This window comes from Sinocyclocheilus anshuiensis, unplaced genomic scaffold (assembly GCF_001515605.1).
Source record: "Sinocyclocheilus anshuiensis isolate Anshui unplaced genomic scaffold, SAMN03320099.WGS_v1.1 scaffold1932, whole genome shotgun sequence".
Taxonomy (NCBI): Eukaryota; Metazoa; Chordata; class Actinopteri; order Cypriniformes; family Cyprinidae; genus Sinocyclocheilus; species Sinocyclocheilus anshuiensis.
Genome location: NW_015555985.1, coordinates 288,476 through 294,352, shown reverse-complemented (window position 1 = coordinate 294,352; position 5,877 = coordinate 288,476).

The following is a 5,877-nucleotide window of genomic DNA, read 5'->3' as shown; positions in this document are numbered from 1 at the left end:
TCTTACAGGTTTGAAACGACATGAGGGTGAGTAATTAATGACAGAATTTTCATTTTTGGGTGAACTAACCTTTAATAGTGAGTAAGTGTTACCAAGAATCCTTATTCACTCTTCACAGAGTGCACAAATACACACAGAAGCATTAACATTATGTGAATATTCCTGATATTGTCTCATTTATCCAATACAAATATCTAAACATTCTTAAATCAAGATACATTCAAGGTACACTATTTTTTCAGTACTGGTATACTGTGCGATATCTATTATTGTATCTATGATATGTGTCTTATTTTTTTATTATTTTAATAAAAGCAAAACTGAAAAGTAGAGAAAATGGCAATTATCCATTGACAAAGTAACTGGGTAAAAAAATAAAAAAAAAAAAAAAAAAAAAAAAAAAAAAAAAAAAAAACTTAAAATATGCATCATTCCATGTTCCAAATAAAAATGAAAAAAATGTAACATAAAATGAATATTTTCTACAAAGTTTCAGGTAAACACCTCAAAATTAATTGCAGAGAGGCACCAACTAGGACTACATAAACAAACTACAAAATTATTAAAGTGATCATCACATGGAAAGTCTTTTATAAGGACCTTTTGTGAATGGATTTGGTTGCTTAAGTTCATTTGCAATGACTCTGCGATTACAATATCCTTTCACAGTGTCCTTCTAAATGCCAAGACGACATTTGGAATTCACATCGAGACTATCAGCTTGAAAACGGATAAAGAGTGCCTGTTCTTCTGACTAGAGGACAAAAATCTTAACCGCACAGCAAAGAGGTTACGAAAGCATCTTGACAGACCCTCTGTGTCATTTTTGTGTTATAAATGGCCATCATAACTTCTCCCAGTGACAATCAGTCTTTTTTATTATAGAGTCAGATACCCTACAGAGACCGTACTGGATATTGAGTGCTGTCACTGTGACAGGCTAACATCTAGCTTTAAGTAATGTGTACAAATGACCATACATGCATATTTCTCACATGTTCTGATTTTATTATACATCTCTCACCTGCTTATTATTTCATGCCATTCACAGGGATTTTACACAATGGTCTCAGCCTGTCTTTTATAATTTATTTCCTGACAGCGCAGCACAAATTCGCTAAAGCATTATTCATTCGAGTGTTCATTAATTATGCAAATGAGTTGCAATTAATAAGCTCAGGGCGTTTTTTTGAACCCATATATGGGCTGATACCATATAAGGAAGGCTATGTAAATGAAGCATAAACATGTTTAACGTCATTTTGGACCCGTATCCGGGTCCGCAGAGTTTAACTGGTTTTAACTAATCTCTTCATAAGACGCCATTTGCATGTTAATGAACTGCATGGTTGTGACATTATTTAATTGGGTAGATAGATACACTAAATGCAGAGTGTGAGTCTCCAACTGATATTACAGTCAGTGCTTTAAAACAAGTAAAAATTAATAATGTGTGTCACCAGAATTTGATCAGAAAAACACAAACGTTTATCTGCATCTTTAAAGAAAGTTTTTATAACCCTGTATTTCTTTACCAGTGTAAATAATAAACACATACAGGATTTATGTATTACTGTAGAATTAAATGGGGATGTAAAATCACACTTGCCCTGGAGAGCTTCGGTTACAAGCCATAGAGACTAAACAGTCAGGAGTCTATGCCTCTGAATGAAGCGGGATATCTCCATAATCAGAGGTCTTTTGAAGAACATCTGCGTTTGGAGTGTTTGTGCGGATTTCAGCCAGGCTACTATCTCTCAGTCCTGATCTGAAGCGGTGGAGCTGCTCTCTTATTATCTCCAAGGACCTCCACCCACTAACGGACGTTTCGGTTCATCTCCTCAGCAACCTTGCTGCAGAAAAACCTCCCCCTCGACCCAAGCTGTATAATGCCCTTATAATTCAATCACATCATTCCAAACCTGTTTGATTCTCTTTGTTCTATGAAACACAAAATAAATGTTGAAGAACTTTGGGATTCAAATAACACTGGACTCCATTAGCTTACATTTTATGGATAAAAAAATTTATTCATTTTACAAAATATCTTCTTTTGTGATCCACAGAACAAAGGTAGCCAAACAGGTTTGAAATGTCATGAGTGATTTATTAAGAGTGATTTATTAAATCTCAGCATTTCTACTTTTAAATGGCTGAGACAATGGAGAAGTAAGCTCTTTGTTCACATATTGGCATAATTATGGAATATACCAGCAAAACCCTGAACTGAACTATTATTTACATTTGATCATCATTCAGCAGCACATATTGTAAATATTGGCTAATATAAATTTCACTCTTGGTGTGAATTTGTCCATTTGACCATTTGTCAGTCTGCTTTTTCACCATAGTTGAAACTAAACATGCAACTTAAAAATCTAGAAAGTAAGAAAGCCATTTTCACACGTTTCGCATTCAAGTGAAGTGCTGGAAATGACTTGGCTTGCCAAATGAACCCTGACTTCCTGGGGGTTTGGAAAAACCTGGCTGAAATCCCTTCTCTCCAGATATCAACGAGGTCTGCGCTGTGACGTGTGGATGCATAATTAGCAGCAGCATGAGAGCGAAGTGGTATTAATTATTACGATTAAAACATTAGCCATGCAGCTCATGCGTTCATTGTGATGAAATGGGCCTGCGTCCTCCTGACCTACAAACCACTGTGCACAGGCACCAGAAGGAAGATGCATAATTGTGTTTCCAGTTCTCCTTAAGACGCTGGCATAATTAGTGTGCTTCTCGCCCGAAAGAATAGAGGTGATTTGGAAATTGTCCAAATTGCAAGCCTTAATGAAAACGCGCCGTCGGTGAAGGGTAGTCTGTCAAAGGAAGCAAACTTCTCTAGGGCGAATGCATTCGTGTGACTTGGCCATGTTTAAATGGAATCTAGCGGTCCCGTGAGACGTGGAAGACAGGGTGTTTTTTTTTTTTGGTGCTGGATTTGGGGCTAAACTAAACAGATTTTGAGCCAGAAGGGCTCTGCAGTTAAAGTTTAATGAAACCATGCACACACAATGAGTGTATGCACATAGTCCATGTACTGTGCTTACTCACTGTGCTTTCCCCCTAAATAAATCCAAAATGCTCCATCAGAAGAAATGGCTTTTATCTTCACTGATGTCCCTCTTGATCAAACAGCACTCTCTGAAATCTGAGTTTATTAAAGAAAGAAAACCCACTAGAGGCCATGCATTACAGTGCAGCTGCGATGATAATGCTATAAAAGATAATAATGTTTGATCAAATTTATTATTGACCTTCATGTTCTGTTTGGGGTCTCATTGACTCAATTTTAATTTCAATTTACAACAAATAAACAAATAACAAACATAATAAACAAATATGTTTTAAAAACCCTCATCCGTCCCTCGGGTCATTTTGACCCGAAACTCATTTGTAAAGATTTTTTAAAAATCGAGCATTGATCGTTATGGTATGAGACTTTGTTACTTTTGTCACACTTGAACCGGGAATACACGGAAAAAAAAATGAGAGTGAATTCGAGCAGTTTAAGTGGGTACTATAAAAAAAGTATCAAAAGTGTCCCTCGCGGGCCATTTTGACCTGCCATTGGAAAAGCATGGAATTTACGAAAAAACTGTGGATTTTTTTTTTTATTTAATTTTGTCACGCTTGACCATGGAGCACACACAAAAAAATTGTAGTTCATTTGTATATATGTTGGTAAGATATTTCAATGTTTTTGAAGTCTCTTTTGCTCACCAAGGCTGCATTTATTCAAAAAAAAATTTTTTTAAGTAATATTGTCAAATATTATTAAAATTTCAAACGAATGTCACGTGATCCCTTCAGAAATCAATCCAACTTACTGATTTTCTGCACAAGAAACATTACTTATTATTATCAATGTGGAAAACAGTTGTGCTGCTTAATATTTTTGTGATGCATTTTTTCCACAGGATTCCCAGGAACAAAATTTATTTGAAGTAGAAATATTTTTTAACATTTCTAACTTTTGCTCAATTAAATGTATTTATGTGGAATAAAAGTATTTATTTTATTCAAAAATTCTTTCAATGGTAGTGTGTGTATATTTAAATACAATTAAAACATATTTGTTTATTATAATTAAAAATAAACAACCACAAAAAATCTATGGCGCCTCTATTCAGATATCGATGGTCAATTTCAAAGTACAGCAAGCCTACTCATTCTGGCTGTGTGAATTATCCAGAGACATTGAATGAGGATGAATATGTAATGACTTTAAATGAAGTAATCGGCTTTTGAAAATAAAGATGTGAAATGAATTAATTACCACAGAAATCAAGAAAGTGCCCATGAGCGCAGCAGCGCCCAATGAAAGACAGTTTCAGTTTAATGCTAAAAAATGTACATAATTTATCCACCCTTCTGAAAGGGCCTCAGCTTGCAGACCAGCTTGAAAAAAGCGCCATGCAAGCGGCATAATAAAACGCGAACACTCGTATGCGCAGGCAGTGATGAGTTTCACTTAAGGAGCTATGTGCTAATGAAGATGCTCTAAACATAACCCACAACTCTCTAGTTCTGACACCTACCAATTAACACTCCCTAGTATAAAGCCTTCCATTACCAATAAACTGAGCAGGCAAAACACTGCCGTGGCTCCCCTGTAATGGAAAATAATTGAAGAGTTAAGTGGGTTTTATTACTTATCCACCAAGACTCTGCATGCTACCACACACTAGCTATATCGGAGTTCATTGCCTAAAATGCCTTTGAAAATCATTTAATTGGCCCCCAACCGATGATTACTCATTAGCTAGCCATTGGGAGGTCGAAATCCAGCTCTTTCTTTTTGGAAAAATAATGGAGAATCTACATAACAGTGCCGCATGCTAGCTCTTTTTACACAAAGGACAACTGAAACAGGTTGTTGACAGCATGGCACTGACATGGAAGTGGCTGCTACCCATATATTTACAAGTAAAGCTTGGAAAATAAAAATATGACATAACCCTCAAGAGGAGGCTAACAGTTCACTTCTGAGCTTTAAAATGGTCATAAGATCATTTACATTCATTCGATCAACTTACAGTGCATTTAAGGCGTACATATCATTTGATAATAATTAAATCTATAAGCATTGCTAGTTACAGCTACGGGAAAATTAAGGGAAGACATATGGCATCATTGACAAACATTATAAGTTAGTCTTACAACAATCCTAAACATGCATTTTACCAGCAGATACAAAAATCAGTGCATGAAAGCTTGGGGTGTAGTCAGTTTATTAGCAATGCAGTAGTCATTGAAAGCCCAATTCATTATAGTCATCTAGGGACTTTCAGATGGCTACTTGCCAATTCCCAAAACACAGGCTTGCCTACATATACTAGCCGTCTGTGGTATCATGCTCTATTGCATAAAACATATAGACAACACAGAAGGATTCTGACTGACATGACAGACCAACACAATGATAACTCATTTTATTCACATCATTGTCATTGTTACTACAAATATTTGCTGGGTCTATTTGTTTTCAGCTGATCTCAGTACTTGGTAGAACTGCTTGGGAGTTGCTTGTGATTCACAGAATCACTCTTATTTCATGAGAAAAATCATAACTACTGGAAAGTGGAAATTACAAGAAAAAAACATAAAATTAGTCTATAACAAGATGTCATGTTCTTGGCAGACAACTACTGAGTGAGCCAGGGCACTTCCCTTTGCTCGTTAAGACTGACGTGTTTTTTTCGACAAAATGGATGACAATACTTTTAATTATTGAATTTTAGTACAAAAATGGTTGGTAATCATTCAAAAAGTGGGCCGGAAAACTATCTGTACACAAAAAAATAAAAGCAAAAATAAAGCAGGCTCAAAATAAACAGGTGCACCACACATTGCATAAAGCGGAACAGTAAAAAT